Raw genomic sequence first — 20,273 nt, 5'->3', positions numbered from 1 at the left:
TTTTAAATATTTTTCAAAACTTTTTTTGAAAGTTTGTACTTCCTTCATTTATAGATTTATCAAGAAACATCTGCAATTTTTTTTAAATTGTACACCCGGGAACTAAATGCAAAATATTTTGAGAATTTTTTTTTTCTTATTTTATTTAAGGAGGTGTTAGATTTAGAGAAAACTTTACTTAATCAAAATTGATAAGCTTAATCTAAGTATGAATATTGTTAAAAAAACTTTTATTAAAATTTATTCCCCACCTCTATAAAAATTTTTACTCTTTTTAATTTTTATTATTAATTGATGGGAAAGTCATGCTATACTTTATCAGTTTTTTCTAATGTAAATATTATTGATAGAAATGTTAAACATAAAAAATAAAACATAAAAATGTAGTCTTTTGAATTAAAATTGAGGTAAAACGGTTATTAACAAAATAATTAAAATACTAAGAAAGAAAAACTTACAATACATTAAAAAAAATCCGATTATTTTTGAAATTTTACTTAGCTTATTAGAAAGATGTATTCTTTAGTTCAGAGATTATAATTCATACTTAATTTAATAGAAAACAATTTTTTCAGATTATAACTTCAGTAATGTTATTTTAATGTTAAAGTTTAAGGTTACAAAACAATTTATGATTGTTAACTACCTAACTAACCACAATGCATAAATTAGATTCCTATAGAGAGATGAAATTATAAACAGCATATTACAAACTTGAGTAATAAAAATGTTTAATTGCTAATTGTAAAACAGAGAAGTACCCCTGTGTTTCTGTGTAGTATTGTGTTGCAATTATGGCTTAACTTATTTTGTTGTTCAATTCAATGAATCTTCTACCTTATAATGGTAGCAATAATATTTAAACAAGGTGGAAAATGCATGTTGAGAATTACCAAACTGTTCTTAGTTAATTTTTGATTGCATTGTTTTACGTTGTGTTTTATATAATGTTAAATTTTTTTATATATGTAAAAATTAAATATTTAATTATTTTATATAATGTTTTTAAATAATGAATAGCTAAAATATATATTATATATTTATAATCGTTGGTATCAGTAACTGCAGACTAGCATCTTAGTTATTTAAAATTAAATTTTACTTAAAATGTTATGCGCGATGTACAATTAAAACTTGTAAATATTTGAAATAAACAACCTACTTAGTATTTTTCTCCTAAAGAAAAAACAATTGTAACACGTCAAAGTAGATTTTTTATTTGCGAAATTGAGAATTTAAATGTTATAATTAAGAGATGATGGTTTTTTCTTTCTCTTTTTCTGTTTAGTCTACAGAACCACCGTAACGTATTACTTCAGAGGATGAATGAGGATTATATGTATCAATGTAAATGTAGTATAGTCTTGTACAGTCAGAGGTCAACTATTTCTGAGATGTGTGGTTACCTGAAACCCAGCCATTAAAGAACAGCTGTATTCACGATCTAGTATTCAGATCCGTATAACAGCAAATGCCTTTACTAGGATTTGAACCTTAGGACTCTCGACTTCAAAATCAGGTGATTTGCGATGACGAGTTCACCACTAGACCAACCCGGTGGGTTAAGAGATTATGAATTTAGCACAGACTGAATACTCGCAATTTTTTCGGAAATCAAATTCTATTTATTACCCGGAATGGAACCAGTATTAAAATTAGAAAAATATTCTTATAAAAACCGTTTAAATATCAGTTTTAATTTTTATTCCTTGAAATAGTTTACTTAAAATTTATACTTATTTTTTAAACATTAAAAAACAGTCCCTGCAAGATGGAAAAGAAACTCTCATTTTATATTTCAAAAAAATCTTTTTTTATTAAGTGTATCCAGATCGTAAAAAATAAAAACGTTTTTTTTTAAAAGGGGCGGATTAATTTTTTTATTTTACTGTTTATTTTTTAAAAATACATCGTGAATGAATAAATGGTAAAAAATTCTGATGTGGACACCATATGACTTCTTTATACACCATTAAATTACAGATTCACATATTTTTAAAATGTGAAGTACATAAAATTTTATTTCATTGATAACTTCTGATATTTTTTCATATTTTTTTTTGTTAATATTATTTTTATTTTTTTATGGAAAAATTATTTATTGAAAAACTTTTTTTACAGTAAGATGTTAATAATTAATAAATCAATATATTTAAATTTAAAAAAAAAGTTAAAAAAAAGGAGATGAAACCGGACTCAAATTGATGTGCTTTATAAGATCTAAATACTTCATTATTAAAATTTTATTTGACTATAATTCTAAAACCAATGAGAATATGTATATTTTATGATATATCGTTGAAAAGCTCTCAATGAGGCCTTATTACACCAGTTAAGAAAAAGTCCACAATCAAAATGTTTGGATTTGGGCTTTTTTGTGGCACTTTTGGTCCAGTCGATTGTAATCAAAAGGGAAGGTGGACCACTAGATGTTACAACAGTCCTAAATCCAAACTTTCAACATCCTGCGGTTAATCATTTTTTAGTTATGCGAGATACATACGTACGTACAGATGTCTCGCCGAAACTAATCAAAATGGATTCAGGGATGGTCAAAATGAATATTTCTGTTGAAATCTTAAAACCAAAATTTTTCGCGATCGCAATACTTTTTTTACTTCGCACAAAGAAGTAATAATACCGTTTTACTATTCGATTAAATTGTTATGTTCCATGAAAAAGTTAATTCTTAAAGTTTCGTTGAAACATGTAACATCGTCCAATCGTAAAACAATAGGTATTAAAGGAAAAGTCTTTTTACTTTAGATTTTTATGGAACAAACATAATTAAAACATGTATCTTATAAACCATTTTCAGACGTAACTTTATTTATATATCACAGCATAAATAGCGCGAAAAGTTACGTTAATAAACTTTCTAGGGAAAGTTGTGGTGGAAAAGTTTTTATTAAAAAATGTATATATAGATTTACCTGTTTATATATAGATTCGGGAAATTTCCCTTTTGTCGTCAGAGAATAACAAAAAGACCGCCATCTCATATTTTAATTTTTTATAAAAGAAACTCATCAGAATTACGTTGTATTTTATTTTACCAGCAGTGAACAGTCAACAGAAAAAAACAGTAGCTGATAACTCGAGAATAGTTTATCCGATTTTAGTAAGTAAAATACAAAATAAAATTTCAGTCGGGGGGGAATCCATTATATAAAGTAAATAAAACTAAGTTATATATATATTAAAAATAACATGGACCCATATATTTCACAGAAGTTGATTTAGTAAGCGACCCCAAATATTACTCTACTTAAAATAATGCGATAATACGACACTTTTTCTATTTAAGCTTTACCGCTCGATCAATAATAAAATTAAATGGATACATTTAATTAGGTATTAAGTAGTCCTAACATTTTTTTAATAATATTAATAGTCCAAGTTAGGATTCAGATCAGTGGTTCTTGAGTTTTAAACAATTATTGGTATAAGCACAAATTTAAGCAAACAAACATTTTAATTTATGTAGGAAGATCCGTTTTGGAATAGGAATATTTTAGTAGAGAAATTCCCCTTTCGTTATCAGAAAAAAAAGAAAAAGACTGCTATCTCATATTTTTATCTCATCTTCAAAAGAAAAATCTTTATTTTTTGAATTTTTTAGAAATTACTTTTTTTATTTTTTAAAAATACACCACGAAATCGGATAAGTGCCACTGGCGGAACTCGGAGATCCGCCAGTGGCACTAATCCGATTTTATTATTTGTTAACTATTATGGTGAAATTTATTTTATTTAAAAAAGCAATAATATAGTTCAATATTGTTAAAGATAAAATAAAATATAAATAAACATATATATACACACACGTATATAAATTTTTTAAATTTATTTTTAATTTTTTTCTCCTGATGGGTGTAGGAACCGCCCATATAATGATGATGTATACTGTATTTTAAAAGTAAAATACTTGAATTAAGGAAATTTTAGTCGCAGGAAGTTTAAAAAATATAATTATAAAATTTTTATTAATTAAAGGATAAATCTATTTAAAAAAACGATTTAACTTCTTATTTTTGTTTATGGAAGATTATATACTACCGTCTTGAATTCGTCATGCATCATTAAAATTTTCTTTATTATTTTTTAACACTTTTTTCCTTTATTAATTATTAAATTGTTTATAAAAATTAAAATTTATAATTTCAGTTTATTACACTGATATACGTTTATTTTATCGTAATAATAATATTACAATATTATGGGGAGAAATTTAGCGATATAATTATGCTATTAACTTTCTTCAATTTATGTGGATGTGAAAGTAAAATTTCACATAGTTTTGACAAATTATATGTATTTATACTTTTATTAATGAGTTAAATTTTATTGCTTATTATTGTTAATATTATTATTATAATGTCTTAGTTAACAAACTTTATAATATTACTAATGATTTATTACTCGCCTATGCATATTTATTATAAGATATTGAGGAAACCTGTGCTATTTATTAAAGTGCTTTAGTTAGGTGAAGGCATTAATTAAAGTGTTAAACTTATTATATTTAAAATTTAAAAGGACAGTTAAAAATCAGTTATTAAAGTTTTTAATAATTAAATTACTTTTCAATCGGTAGTCAACTTGCCGATCACGGATGGCATTTTTCATACGCTACAGAATTCCATTTCTGTATCCCACGCACAATCTTCAAATTTATGTGACAATATCATCAAGCAGAAAAAGAACTTTTATCTTTTTTGTGGTAATTTTACTTATTATATTCTTTGCGGCCGTATCATCTTTTTTATTTGAGTATCGATTGTTATATTACACAAAAAAAAACCAAGTGTGATTACATGTTACATTCAGTAGTACAATAACTACAAGCAATAATTAATGAATTAACTTCGTCGATCTACGGGAATCACTTTTATTGAACTTTTAATCTTTTTATTTTTGTTAGACAATGTTAATTAATTCCAATTTGAAGATTTCTTGAAATCTTCAAAATATTGCAAAACTTTTGTGGTATAAACGTATGCAGTTTATCATACCTGACCTGGTATTTATAATGAAAAACGTATGGGATTTATTTTGCTTTCAAGACATTTCTATCTAAATAGAAATAAACATCTAAATAAAACAGTTCTAGAAAGATCAGTAAAAGGTATAAAGGACGGAAAAATGTAATTACTTCTCGCATTAAAAACGGAAATGGATGCTATCAGGAATCCAATGGTTTAATGGAAAGGAGATTGAAAACATTATTGGTACAAGGACCTTTTTCTTTTTTTTGTTTTCCGTAGGAGGAGGAAAAAGCTCTGCCAGCCGCTGCCAGGCCCGCTCTGACAGCAAGTGCGGGGCTCTCACCCGCTAATAAACCTCCCCCTCTAGTCACGCACGGGACAGACCTAATCCACATGGTATGTACACAGCCCCTACGCAATCACCCGGGCGCTCTTGTTACAGAATTAGAATAGCCAGAGCGACGTCCCCAGGGGATCATCGGCGAACTACGACTCCGAGGGGCCCCCGCCGCCCATAGTTGCCCGGCATCGGTCTCTCCGCCTCAGGTCAACTGCAATCTTCCAGCTTGCCTGCCCCTCTCCTCTGCTGCCTTATTTCTAATTATGGGTGACACCGCAGTCATTACTGTCGTCCAAGCATCACTGCCAACCAACATCACATTTATGACATTATCCACATTTACTGCACCGTGGTCCACCATGGCGGCCCTCAAGTCTCTCCACCTCGTGCGTGAAATAACTACGTGTTCTGCCGTATCCTGCTCCCCACAATCATGTCAGCATCTCGTGGTACTCTTACTCATACGGTACAGGTAATCTTGAAAGGACCCATGCCCTGATAGAAACCGGGTGAGCTCAACCCAGCTCCTGACGTCACTTATGAACCCTTGTGTCCACCGTCCAGTCTCTGCCGCAATTGAAATTTGAAAACCGAAATTTCTCGCGATCACAATTCTTCCTTTTCGTCATACAAGGAAATAAAAATAGTAACAAATTTCTTTTTCAAAAAGATTAACTCCGAATTAATTTTACTGAAAAATAGAATATGATATCATTTAGGGGGTTAAAACAAAGACTAATTATAAAATAAAATTTATAAAAAAAATGATTGCCAAAACTTTTAAGTATTCCTCACGGATACTATATAAAATTAAAACGTTAAGACTCTAAATCAATTATAGAATGAACTTGACCTAAAGTTGAATACATATATAAACATATTAATAACAAAATTACCTGTTTACTTTAAAGGAATTCGATTAAAAAAAAAATCGATTTCATACAAATAAATTAATTTTTACATTCATAAAAAATGTATTATAACAAATATGTTACAATGTACCGGATTGTAACAAATAAAAAAAAGTTAATTAAAAAAATACCATTATAAGTCCACCCGCACAATATATGCCACCCTATAATCTGTGCAAAAGTTTATAATTCAGTATTTCATATCTATAATTAAATTTTCATATATCACGCGTATGTTTAAACCGATTTATTTTTATTATTACATCATTACAAAGAAATTCAAACATTAATTTGTGCTCTTATATATACTATATACATATTTTTATTTACCTACTACTTTGATTTTTTTTTTTTATTGTGGAAATAAAAATAAATTAAAGCAAGTTTATTATTTCTTATAACTAATAGCTTATAAAAACTTTTGATATACTCGTATATACACGATTTATAATGTCATTTCTTAAAAATACAATTCGGTTTAGTTAGGTAAATTTATATGAATGATGTAATTTTATTATTAGATTGTGATGCAATTTCATATATGAATAAATAAATAATTAATTAAGTACATTGTACTTATGTATATTACATTATAGTTTAGATAAGATTGTATTCAAATGAGATATCTCATGTATCTATGCATATTTATTTATTTTTTAATTATTATTTCTTTTTAGATATTACTTATAAAGGTTACAAAAAAGAAACGTTAATAGGTTGTATTTTAATCGTATACTTCTAACTAAAATATATTATATCCTGGGGCTATATCAAAAAGTCAGATGATTTTTTAGTATAACCAAATTAGCTGTCATATGTTTGGTTTAGTGCCGGTAAATACGAGTCATGTTAATCAATTTATATTAATTTAAAATCTCTTTGTGTTTTTTAACATTTATGAACGTTCTAATTTTGCTATGAAAAATCTTTTAATTCTTTAAAACGCGAGATAAACATTATAAAAACAAAAAAAAAACACGACTGCCAGAAAAAAAATATTAAAAAATAATCTATATATTCGTATATATAAAAATTAATGTTTGTTTGTTCCGTCTGCCCCTTACTATACCGTTCATCCGACATCGATGAAAGTTGTCGGCACGCCCGTGAAAGTTTCTAATTAGTCTGGACCCGTTAGTTGGCGCTGGGGGTCGAGATATTTCGAAAAATTGTATTTATCGTCCGATTTGGTTCATATTATTCAGAATATGTGTTATTTACACGGAAAGAAGTACCTCTACAAAAAATGGGTCCGCTAGATGGCGCTGGGATTGATATATTTAGAAAATTTGTATTTATGGACCGATTTGGCTCATATTCAGAATATATATTAGGTACATGAAAAGAGAAATTTTTGCAAACATTATATCCACTAGGTGGCGCCGGTGTCGAGATATTAACGAAACAAATATACAAACAGACTTTCTTACTTATATAAATATATATTACTTATATAAATGTAGTTCTTCGTTTGCCCAAAATCTTAAAACTCCTAAAGTTCTTCACTGTATTCTTTGAAATTTTCCATTTGAATACGCGCCTGTTTTTATATAACTAAGATGTCACACCTGAGTGACAGGTTAAAACATGCTTTTATTGAAAAAAAAAACAAAAAAAAAACAAAAAAAACAAAAAAAACAGCGGTATCTGTTGGACGTAAAAGGAACACACACTATACTAGATATTTTACGATTCCATTTCAATGTTTCCGATATGTGTCTAAAAACCTACTGGACCGACTTACGCGCGAAGAAAAAGGGAGAAAGGGAAAAGTAGAAAAAGGGAAGAAGGGAAAAATGGAAAAAAGAAAAAAAAGGAAATCGGGGAAAAGGAAAAACCCGGGAAAAGGAAGGGGAAAGGAAGAAAAGGGAAAAGGATGGAAAGAGGAGCAGGAAAAGGGAAATAAGAGAAAGAAAAATGGAGGAAGGAAGTTGGGGGAAAGGAAAAAGGAAAAAAGGAAAAAAGGAACGAGTGTAACGGTAAAAGTGAAAGATTAAATTTTGTGAAGTTCCGTAATGTTAATTTGTTAACGTGTTAAACTGTCAATTGTGTTCATTTAATCAATATATATACTCAAATCTAGCCGGGTCTGCTAGTATATATATATATATATATATATATATATATATTAACGGTAATGTTCGTATTTGTGTCCGCTATAGAATAAAATACTAATGAACCGATTTACGCGCGGGTTTTTGCTAAATAGTCCGTGTTGTTCGGAGAAGGTTTAAAGCTATTGAAATTCTCGATCTGACCAGTAGAAAGAAAGTTAGTTATATTTTGAACCGACTTGTGAATTAAATCGGATTGGCAGTGTGCTATTTACACAATTTTTTTATTTACATTCTGAATTAGTAATGTTATGTAAGTTTCTTAACGTTCAGTATTAATTGTGATGATTTTGCAGCCATATCTCTTTTCGTTAAAAAGTTGTTTTTCAACGACTAATGTATTTAGAGAGTAGTTTGAATTAAATCCCATAGGTAGTGCTATTGTTTCGCCAGTTGGATTTATTTACATTCTGACTTTTATAAAGTGAAAGGTTAAATTTTGTGAAGTTCCGTATCGTTCAGTTTTTAATGTTTTATCGAACTTTCAATTGTGTTCATTAAATATACGAGTATACGCAAATCTAACAATAGCGAAGCATCGCTGAATCTGCTAGTATTAAATAAATAAATAAGTAAAATTATTGAATAAATTACGTTTCCTGACCAAAGATGTCTAAAACAAAAAAAAATCTCTCAAAAAGAGCCAAACTCAGATTTTACGCCGTAGTGGTGAATCCAGTGTTACTGTAAGGAAGTGAAAACGTTACACCTTTAAAAATTGGAACAGTTAAAAAAAAATAGAGAGAAGAACACTGAAATCATTTTTTGTAGTAATTAGATGACTCCCTTACGTTAATATGTGACTGTAATTATATTTTTAACAATTTTATTCACAAATAGGAGAATAAAAGAATAATATTTTTCCTTTTTTCATTAGTTGTTTGTTTTTTGTCTTTAGAATGGATGAACAAATTTTTATGAAATTTCATGACATGACTTTGCAATATGAATCATTGATGTCATTTAATTTTGGCACAATTGGTCAATAAAGTGGAGAGAGAGAGATACGGTCACCAAGGTTTTCATACCGCAAAATATTACTCGGATAGTAAAATAAATTTTTTTACATAATTTAATACCTTTTTATGTGTCTTATATGCTGAAGCGACTTCACAAATTTATTGAATTTAAGAGTTTATTAACAATTTTCCTTCTAAACATCTTTTGGTAGCCAAAGTTTTATAACTTTCCCAGTAAAGTTGAGAAAAATCTTTGTTAAAACGAGAATGTAAATTATCTATATAACTGATTTAAATAATTTTGTTATAGTTATCACCGCTTCGAATTGAATTGTTATATAAAAATATAATGCTTGAAGTTATTCTGATGAAGTACTTGCACTTGATAATTAAAAAAAAATAAGTCAGAAATATTGAGGTAAAAAAAAAAGGAAAGAATTAATGTTCTCACATTCCAGACAGCTTAGTCATGCACACATTTTGCAGCGGTTACTTTACGTCCTTTCTCTAAGTTTCTTACAAACAATTTTTTTCTTCATACAGATAGCGTTTAATTGTAAGCCAGCCATCTTAAACAAAAAAACAAAAAATCTGATGTGGACACCACATGAGTTCCTTGTACGCCTATTAAATTACATATATACATTTTTTTAGATGAAAAGTACATAAAATTTTTCGTTAATAACTTCTGATATTTTTCATATTTTTTTTTTCTTTTGTTGTTATTATTGAATTATTGTTTATTTTAAAACTTTTTTTACCATCAGAGGTTAATAATTATTAATAAATCAATATATTTAAATTAAAAAAAAGTTTAAAAATAAAAAGGAGATGAAGTCGGATTTCAACCGATGTGCCTTCCCCTTGTAAGATTAAAATATCCCATTAATTAAAATTTCATTCGGCTATTACTCTGGAAACAATGAAAATAAGTACCACTTATGATATATCGTTGAAAAGTTCTCAATGAGGGCTATTACTGCAGTTAAAAAAAAGTTAAAAATCTCAATTTTTTGAATTTGGCTTCAGCAGCCGATCTCGAGCTTTTTTTTAGCCCCAACGATCCCACGTTGGGGCATTTGTTGACGCTTCTTTTTTCATAAAGTTATATACTATACAAACGATTTCCGTACTCTGACTATGAAGCACTTTACCTCCAAGTTTTGATACAAAATGAACGTCCTTCGTGATTATTGGATGATAACAAATACCGTAATTTGAGTTTAAAGAATATACAGGTTTAAACTAAATACTCACGACAGATATCAAATTTAACATATTCACTATGCCTGTACATTCACTTTCTTCTTCTTTCTTTTCCTGTTTAGCCTCCGGTAATTACCGTTCAGATAATACTTCAGAGGATGAGTGAGAATGATATGTACGAGTGTAAATGAAGTACAGTCTCAATTCGACCGTTCGTGAGATGTTTGGTTAATTGAAACCTAAACACCAAAGAACACCGATATCCACGATCTAGATTCAAATCCGTGTAAAAACAACTGACTTTACTAGGACTTGAACGCTGGAATTCCCGACTTTCAAATCAGGTGATTTGGGAAGACGCGTTCACCACTAGACCAATCCGGTGGGTTACCGGATACATTCACTATATGGTTTAAACAAAACGGGAACATAAAGTTATTGCGCAAGTGTGCTGAATACGTTCTCAAGACTGAGTATTACCAGAGAACGGATTATATACAACATAAAAAGCTTGAAATATGCATGAAAAATGCTTAAAATACGCATAAAAAGTGTCAAAATATGTAACTAAGTTAAAAAAATTTCAATATCAGCATTTAATTAATAAGTAGCGAATACCTCGTGCGAGGGTAAACCAATCGTCACCATCTATCGGTTACAAACGGGATGCCTCTGCGGTGGTGAAATGAATATCTTGGCAAAAGAATACTTGAATATCCGATTTTCAAAATTCAAGCCAGGTATTTATTAGTAGATTGAAGACTAACTTTTACATGCATCAGGTACACTCTCGACCTAACAGATCCAAATTATTAGGAAATGTTGCAACCAGTATTCTGATTTTAAAAATTGAAATGAGGTATTTACTAGTATAATACAAAATAACAATGGAACCTAACGAAAACAAAATGTTCTTCAGCAATGATTTTTTCGGGCAGTCGTTTTTAATTTTTAATTATTATCGATTGTTTTGTTTTAATTTATTAATGATTTTTTATAGAAATTTAAAAAATAATTAAAAACTATCATTTTTTAAAAATATATAATATTTTTATTTATTAAAAAAAATATTTTATAATAATTTTTTAATAATATTTTTATTTATTAAAGATGCCCCGTTTAGTCGCCTTTTTTAAACTAAGCTAATCAATATGGTGAAGTTAATATTTCATAAAATTTATCCCTTGTTCGAAATTAAATTGTAAATTGGATAGATTAATTTAAAAATTTAATCTCTCCAATTTACAACCTACCAAAATAAATTTTATAATTCTTTGTTATATTGTTAAGGTATAAAACAAAATACCTGCTAACGCAGATTTTTGTATAACAAATTTGTTACGAATATTTTACTTTACTTCCCATTCTTTATAGTAAAACGTGGGAAACGTGTGGAGGTGGGGGTGGGGGTGGGGGGGTTGAACAAAAATTTACTTCTGTTATAACAGCCGAAAAAGAAGAAGAAAATCTCATGTGTGCACGCGCGTGTGTGTAGAAAAAATATAGGAAAATGTATAAAAGTTTAAAGATTATTAAACGTTACGTTGAATACTATGGATGACTGCACTGAGACAAAACTTAACACGCTTATTTGATATTACAGGTGGTCTTAGGTCACGTTTCTTTTCTTTTTTTCAGTTAAAAGAATTAAACGACATTTCCAAGCGACCTACTTTAGTTATTATTATTATTTCCATTTTAAAATTTAAGCTGATGTTTATTTATTTACTATAGAAATAACAGGCTACGTCCAAATATAATTTCATGATGTTAGAAGTTCTTTTACAGCGTATGAAAAACTCCAAGCTTGAGTGGGATTCGAACCTAGGACCAATATAAAATAATTGTTTAATCAATTTATTTATTGTTTGAATGATTTCAAAATTTTTTAAATACTTTTAAAATCTTTGCAATTTTTGTTTGTATAGGAAGCAGTTATATATAAATATATCTTCTTTCTTTTTCTGTTTAGCCTCCAGAACCACCGTAAGGTATTACTTCAGAGGATGACTGAAGATGAAAGTAAATGAATTGTAGTCTTGTATAGTCTCAGGTCAACCGTTCCTGAGATGTGTGGCTAATTGAAACCCAACCGCCAAAGAACAACGGTATCCTCGATCTAATATCCAGGTACATATACCTCAACAGTATTTCAGGCACAAATACCGTATAAATTATGATAGATTATTTACCTTATTTGTTAATAGTTGAGTAAATATTTTAATTGAGCTACATTATGAACTCGTATGTTGCTCGTTTCAACATTGTTTGGAGAGTTAAATTTTAATGTAGGTCATACGTTTTACTTAACATAACCATCCTACTTGACATAACATTATCATGTTATGTCGGTTATGTTTTACTTATTAAGGTTATAATTAAATATATTTACAATTAAATTTACTACATTTAAAAATTTTTTTAAATATATTTACTAAAAATTTATTGATAAATGTACCAATTAAGTGATTGCTTTGAAGAGAACAAGAAAAAAAAAATTACTATCTGACTAATACAAAGGTTTTTATATTTACATATTACGTTTTCAGTTACCAGGAATGGAATTATTTCTACGTATTTTAATTCGTTCTTTCATTTTTTTTCTTTTAAAGTTAGTCCTGAAAGTTTAAATAATAAAACAAAATTCGGCTTTATGAACTTCGAAACCCCTCTTTAAAAAAAAGGAGAGAAATATTTATAATATTAAATTGTAAAATTTGTTTGAATTCTTTAATTTTTTTTTAATATAACAAACAAAAGTTTTACTTTTGGAATTCATAGAAGCCATAATTAATAGATAGTGTTTATATAGCACAGTGAACTTTCTCTTTTTTAGTGACATATCCAATATGGCGAAAAAAGTAGTTTTTAATGGAGTATGGCCTTTAATCTCCAATACCGTTTTTTTTTTCAAAGTATTAAATAATATACATGTTAATTCTGCTTCTTGGACACGATAAATAAACTTTAATGGTAATATTAAATATGTAATAGTTTGAATGGCATTTTTAAAATTACGTTTAGAAATGAAGTCAAAATAAATATTAAGTTATTGAAAAAAATCTAATTCAAACGACTTTAAAATTTTGAAATTTGAAAGATTTTATTTTTTACGTTTTAAATTTTTTTTTAAATAACATATTTTTAATAAAAATTTAAGTACACAAAAAGACGCTATCATATGAAAAAAAATCGTTCGCAAGATTTTCGAAAACAAAAGAATTATTTTTTCCATCGAGAATGAGGTAACACTTCCTAGAGCAGGCGTGGCCAACAGTTTTTGCCTCCGATTCGAATTCGAAAGAAAACTTTTTTCACGGGCCGAACGAAATATTAAAATTAAAAAAAATGTTTCGATCGATTTAAGTAAACAAAATATTATTATGGAATTTGTTGTACTTTTATTTAGATTCATTAAAGAAAAAGTTTGTTCGCGAATGCTGAAGATTAAGTATTTCTTGGCAAGTTTTTTTTTAATTTCCGTATTTTCCATTATTCAATTATTTATAAAAAAAAAAAAAACTAATATTGACAAATTTTTCGCGGATCGCATAAATTCATTACGCGAACCGGATTTCGCCCCGCGGGCCGTGTGTTGGCCATGCCTGCCCTAGAGTACGGTAAAAACTGTTATCTTACTTTAAATTTTACACGTCTATAAACGTATTTTATTTATTTTTTTGGAGCCGATTGAATGGTTTGATTATTTTCTTCATTTCCTCCTGTTCTGTGTTAATCTTGACTTCAATTTAATTGCTTCATCTTGAATTCTCAATTAAATGTTCTATATGAATAAAAATGAAAGAATAAATCTTTATTTCCCTTGTAAAAAATACTTGTATAAATAAAAAAGAATTACAGTGTATAATTAGGAAATATAATACCTGCAAAGGATAACCTGTGTGCAGGTATTAGCCGCTTAATATAATATCTCTGATAAGGAAATATAATAATCAAAACCATATTTAAAATAAATAGTGGTAACTAAAAGTTCCCACAAAAAAAATGTAATTGTTAAAGATTGAAATCTATTAAAATTTATTATCTTAGAAAAACGACAAAGGAATAAAGAAATTGAACTAAGATAATAATATTTTATAGGTAATGAATACCCGCACCCATTCATTAAAATTCAACATCTAGATTTAGTAATATCAAGAAGGTACAACAATATGAAGGTGATGTAAATAATATTTATATTGTTTTACACTTTTATGCTTTGTATATTGTACAAATTGGAGTAAAATGATTATCGATAAGTGTTGGTTTTTAACACTATATAAATAATACAAAAAAATGCCAAATAATCTTAGTATTAATATTACAATTATAAATTTACCTTTAATAAGTCTGTCTTCATTAGTTAGGATTAGCTCCGTTATAGGATTTTATATAAACAAAAGGTTATTAAGATTGGATTAGAAAATTAACTAATTATGAATCGTTTAGACAGAATGGTAAAAAAATGTATGGAATAGTGATTCATACACATTACTTGTCATTATCCACTCTTTAAGGAGTTTTTTTGTTCATTCTGTCATACGTAAATTTAGCAGGAATATGTTGTATTAGTTTAGGAAAAATATACGTGAAATGTTTTCTGCAGATTGAAGGTCATTTCGGGATACTAAACAGTGTTTCTAAAATGATGGGCTGGCTAAAATTTGTTGGATTCTACTTGTAAAACTAAAAAAAAAAAAAATACCTTTAGGAAAAATGGGAATTTCTCCTTCGTTCTCCCCTTGTCCGCCATTTTGTTATTGTTATATAAATATTTATATCTCAAGTTCGGATACAGTAATTACATTAATATTTGGTAAGTGTCATTGTAATAAAGTTGTAAAATGAGGAAAAATCAGGACTTAAATACCATCACAAATTTCAAAATAGCGGCCATGTTTATTTTTCAATCTCTTATATCTTCATAAATATAAGTTTTTTTCACAATATATGTTATTTACTAAAATATTAAGCCTTTTATTTTTAAAAAATTATATTTTATTTTTCAAAATCGCTTAGCAAACAGTCGATTTATGGCAGACTTAATTTTGTGTTTGTTTTCATGTCCTCCACTTTACGTTGAATTCGATGAAATATTGTTTTTATTTATTGCTAATTCCTGTATTGTAAATTAGTATCAAATTAAGTAATAATTTACTCCCAATAAAATTTAATTTTAATTAATAATAAAACAATTGTATATTAATTTTTCCCTTTTGAATAATTTTACTCAGCGACTATTGCTGCTGATCATGTTAACAAACATATATTTAACGTAAACAATACTATAAACATACATTTTGATAAAAGTAATATTTATGGAGATATAACAGATTGAAAAATATACTGCCTCCATTTTGTAATTTGCGAAGATATTTAAGTCCTGATTTTATGCTAATTTTAAAAATATATTACATAGACGCTTACCGAATAGTAATGTGAGTATTGTCATTTTTCCTAAGGGTATTTTTTGTTTAGTTTTACAAGTAGAATTCGAAAAAGTATAGCCAGCCCACAATTTTAGAAACAATCTGTATATGCCCCGAAATAAAGGGTGATTCAAAGAAACGTGAAATTTAAAAAATTAAATAACGTTAATGAAAAATTTTTTTAGAAAATGAATTTTATTTCATGTAATTGTACAAACGTTGCCATTTTAGGATACATACATTTTAGTTTATTTTTTAAAGATGACATCTTCCAGGTGACCTCCTCTTCTACGTAAACACTCACGAAGTCTCTTCGTTAAATTGTTCGTGGTTTGACGTAACATCTCAACTGGAATTTCCGCAATTGCTTCTCGGATCTCTGCCTTCAGTTCTTCCGTTGTAGCAGGTTTACTGTGGAACACTTTGCTTTTAAGGTGACCCCGCAAAAAGTAATCGCAAGCTGAGAGATCAGGCGATCTGGGAGGCCATCTAATGTCACCGTTTCGTGAAATGACACGTTATCCAAAAAATCGGCGTACAGCTGCCATCGATATTCGTGCAGTATGTGACGTTGCTCCGTCTTGTTGAATCCAGGCTGTGTTAAGAATCGGTGGAAATCTCCTTTGTTGTTCCACAACAAAGGTTTCAAGCGCGGCTACGTAATGAGCCGACGTCACTGTAATCGCAAGACCGTTGTCATCCTCAAAAAAATAAGGGCCTATAACACCGTAAGATGGCATAGCACACCACACGGTCACTTTCTGGCTGTGCAACGGACGGTGGTGAAGCCGCGTAGGATTTTCTTGTGCCCGGTATCTGAAATTTTGCTTCTTAACAAATCTACCGAGGTGGAAATGCGCTTCGTCTGACATCCACAGTTCGTGAACAAACTCTTCGTTATTTTTTATCTTCTGAGCATTACATTACAGAATTGTGCTCGCACAACTGCATCGATCGGTTTCAGTTCCTGGACGATCTGCAACTTGTATGGATGGAATTGCAAGTCCTTCACTAACATTCTTCGAACACTTGAACTATGCGATTGTAATGATGCTGAGAGACGACGAATTGACCGATGTGGACTTCGTGTAACAGCATCTTGTAAAGCTTGAACATTCTGTGGTGTACGGACGGTTCGCTCACGGCCTGGAGGTTTCTTTCTCATTGGCGAACCGGTTTCCTTAAAATTAGATATCCATGTTTTAATTGCATGTGCTGATGGAACACGGTCGTGCCGTCCCAGATTAAAATGACGGCGAAATTCTCTATGCGCTCCCTCCACACTGTCATTGTTTTTGTAAAGCGCTTGATAGCAAATGCACGTTGCGCACCACTCCAAGGATCCATGACAACTAAATGGCAGGTTAGGTTAAAGAGGCTGGCGCCACTTATCAAGTGGTACCAATCGCCCACGGCTACCAACACAACTTTCAAAATTTCCCGTTTCTTTGAATCACCCTTTATATCTGTTTTTTCTATATATATATATATATATATATATATATATATATTGATTTTTTATCTTCTACATTACCTTGATCATTAAATTAACTAAACTTTGTTATTAAGAACCAGCCAGTGAGAAAATTAAACTGTAGTTTTCTTATGACCGTTGGAATATTTATCACATAAATAAAACAAACATGTAAGTAAATAACTTAGAATTTATTTAGTAAATCTAATGACATTAATCTGCCTATATCCATTGTCTATGTCTATATCGAAGTCACTCGTATTATATGTTTTACTAAATTTAGTGACAACTAAATTTAAAAACCCCCAACTGTGTTTTGCTAAGTTTTTTTTTGTATTCGGCGGCAACTTGCGAACATCCCTCACGCAAGCAAAGTAGCCTATATGTTTTCATATTCTGAGCTAAGAAGTTCCATCAGAGTAAGCTATACGTATAAATGGCATAAATCGACTTTCTATTTGGTATTAATATTTTCGTAACGCCTAAGTTGGCGAGATCATAGATAGGAAGAATAACTTTGAGGGATATGGTCATTAGACGTGAATCTACGCCAGTACATTATCAAAGACTTGAAGAGCAACGTATACGCTCAGCTCAAAATCGAGTTCAACCTTCGAGAAACACGTTAGGTCTCAAATTAGCTTTTATTACCCTTAAGTTCATTAACTAAATTTGAAAGATATTCAAACAGGTAGCATGATTAAAATAACTATTGCAATACCAAAAAATGGAATGATAAACCTGGACTTGCTGTACTTGGAGCAAAATAATTCTCGAACAACTTCAATATCTAACAGATTTCAATAAAAATTTTGTGAACATCTTTTTCCTTAAGATTCTGTTTTATCCGGAAAGTTGTGAATAGCGAGTACAATAGCCCACACATAATTATTAAAATGCTATTTCCTATTTTTTAAGTTCTATACTCGTATAGCGCGGGCGAAGCTGTGGTGGGGGATAATTTATAAATCTTTGTCATTTTAATAAAATTTTTCTTAATAATATTATTGTAAATGTAATTTATCTATTTATACTTACTAATAATCATTATTTATGAATAGAATTCGTGCATTCCAGTCGAATAACATACCTGAAATCAGAGAAATGTAATAGTTCATATTAGAAATTATTCATTTATTAAATTACATTTTATCTCTAATTATTTTACTAATAATATAAATTAGTGCGTAATTCCTTAATCTAGGATATTACATCTTCTATCAACGGTAGGTGAACGAAAATAAAGTATGTAGGCAACTTGTTAAGAAAAGCAGCAGAACTTTGCTATAACACTAATAAAAATTTGATTCCTTTTTTGTAAGATATATTTTTAATTATTTGTTACAAAATAGATGTTCTGAAAAATATGTTTTGTTAAAATTTAATTACCTTAAGTAAAATTAATTCTATTTAATTTGAAAAGTACCTCTAACTATGAATTTGTATACAAATATTTATTTTCGAACATATGAATTTTATTTATTTATCATAAAGATATTTGTTTACAGTACTGATACAAAAAATACAAATACAAAAAATGTATAATTGAAGATTTAGTTATAAGAGACGGTGTTACTTGCAACTGAATATATTGGAACAAAATTTTTGTTATAATATTCTGTTATTAGGTACAATTATTATTAGAATTAAATTTCCTAAGCATTTGGCACCGTTGGTATTAATACAATTTGTATAAATTAAAGTTTCCATTTACCAACAATTTTCAATACTATATATGTCCTAGTACTTTCGGAGTCACTATTCCATCATCAGGGATTTCATAAAAGATTTAATTAAAATTTCATATTTGTAACTTTTCTATGTATAATTATACTTTAAATTAAAATTGCTATATTCGTAATAGTCGATCGTCAAAAATAACAAAATAATTTTTACGTTAATAAGAATGTAACGTCATGTCTGTAAGAGTTTACGATTAATATGATAGATAATAGTCGTAAACATCTTACGGACATAACGTTACATTCTTATTGACGTTAAATTACTTTTTATTTTTTGACGACCGACTATTATAATTTTAATTTAAGGTATAATTATACATAGAAAAGTTACAAATATGAAATTTGAATAAAATCTGTTATGAAATCCCTGATAACGGAGTAGTGACTCCGAAAGTACTAGGACATATATATTGAACATTTTTGGTAAGTTGAAACCAGACCGAGTTACTTTTTAACCCTTTAAATATTATTAATTTATTTAATTCTACCGCTCACGTGTGACGTCACAACATAGCAGTAGTTCAGAGAATTTTTTGGGATGTGGGTGAGATTTTTCAAAAAATGATTTACAAATATTATTATTTTTTAATTGTTTAACAAATATGCCTAAAATAATATGACCTTAATTAGGTGAAATCTTGAGATAGCGAGGGTGACCTTGCTCTACAGCCTCACCCCCTTGACCTTTTAAATTGAAAATTTAATGGCATCAATGCCCGATATATTGAAGTAATCTGACCAAGTGGTCAAAATCAGTCCAGTAGTTCTGGAAATATAAGGTGATTTAGAGGCCAACCCGCACATATGTACATACGAACATTAACATCCGGAAAATTTCCATCCGGTTTTTTGGGTTCTTTAGGTGTCAAAATGTCAAGATCCGGTGAAAACCGCATATACCCGAATTGGACGATTGAAATATTTTTCAATCTAGAGCTATAGCGCTATCTAGACGGGAAAGTAAAATTTAATATTTACCAGAATTTACATTTTCATTTTTTATTTTGGAATATTTTTCACTAATTTATTCTCGGATGAAAATATTCTTCATGTTTTTTTATGTTTTTCTCTCTAGCTTTCGGAACTAGACTCGTATAAAAATTAAATTAG

The 20,273-nt window shown here is 28.9% G+C and overlaps 1 protein-coding gene and 1 long non-coding RNA gene across 2 annotated transcripts in view; one reads left to right on the top strand and one right to left on the bottom strand.

The window, feature by feature from the left end:
* The window catches only part of LOC142331744 (uncharacterized), a 542,969-nt gene that overhangs the window by 122,764 nt on the left and 399,932 nt on the right, over nucleotides 1-20,273 (bottom strand). The window lies entirely within an intron of this gene.
* LOC142331747 (uncharacterized) overlaps nucleotides 1-20,273 on the top strand; it is a 241,007-nt gene that overhangs the window by 91,472 nt on the left and 129,262 nt on the right. The window contains exon 2 of the long non-coding RNA XR_012758079.1: nucleotides 12,491-12,648. This is a non-coding gene — a long non-coding RNA (uncharacterized LOC142331747). The remainder of the gene's footprint in view (nucleotides 1-12,490; nucleotides 12,649-20,273) is intronic.

This window comes from Lycorma delicatula, chromosome 10, assembly GCF_047948215.1.
Source record: "Lycorma delicatula isolate Av1 chromosome 10, ASM4794821v1, whole genome shotgun sequence".
NCBI classification, from domain to species: domain Eukaryota; kingdom Metazoa; phylum Arthropoda; class Insecta; order Hemiptera; family Fulgoridae; genus Lycorma; species Lycorma delicatula.
This window is presented reverse-complemented; position numbering and strand designations above follow the sequence as displayed.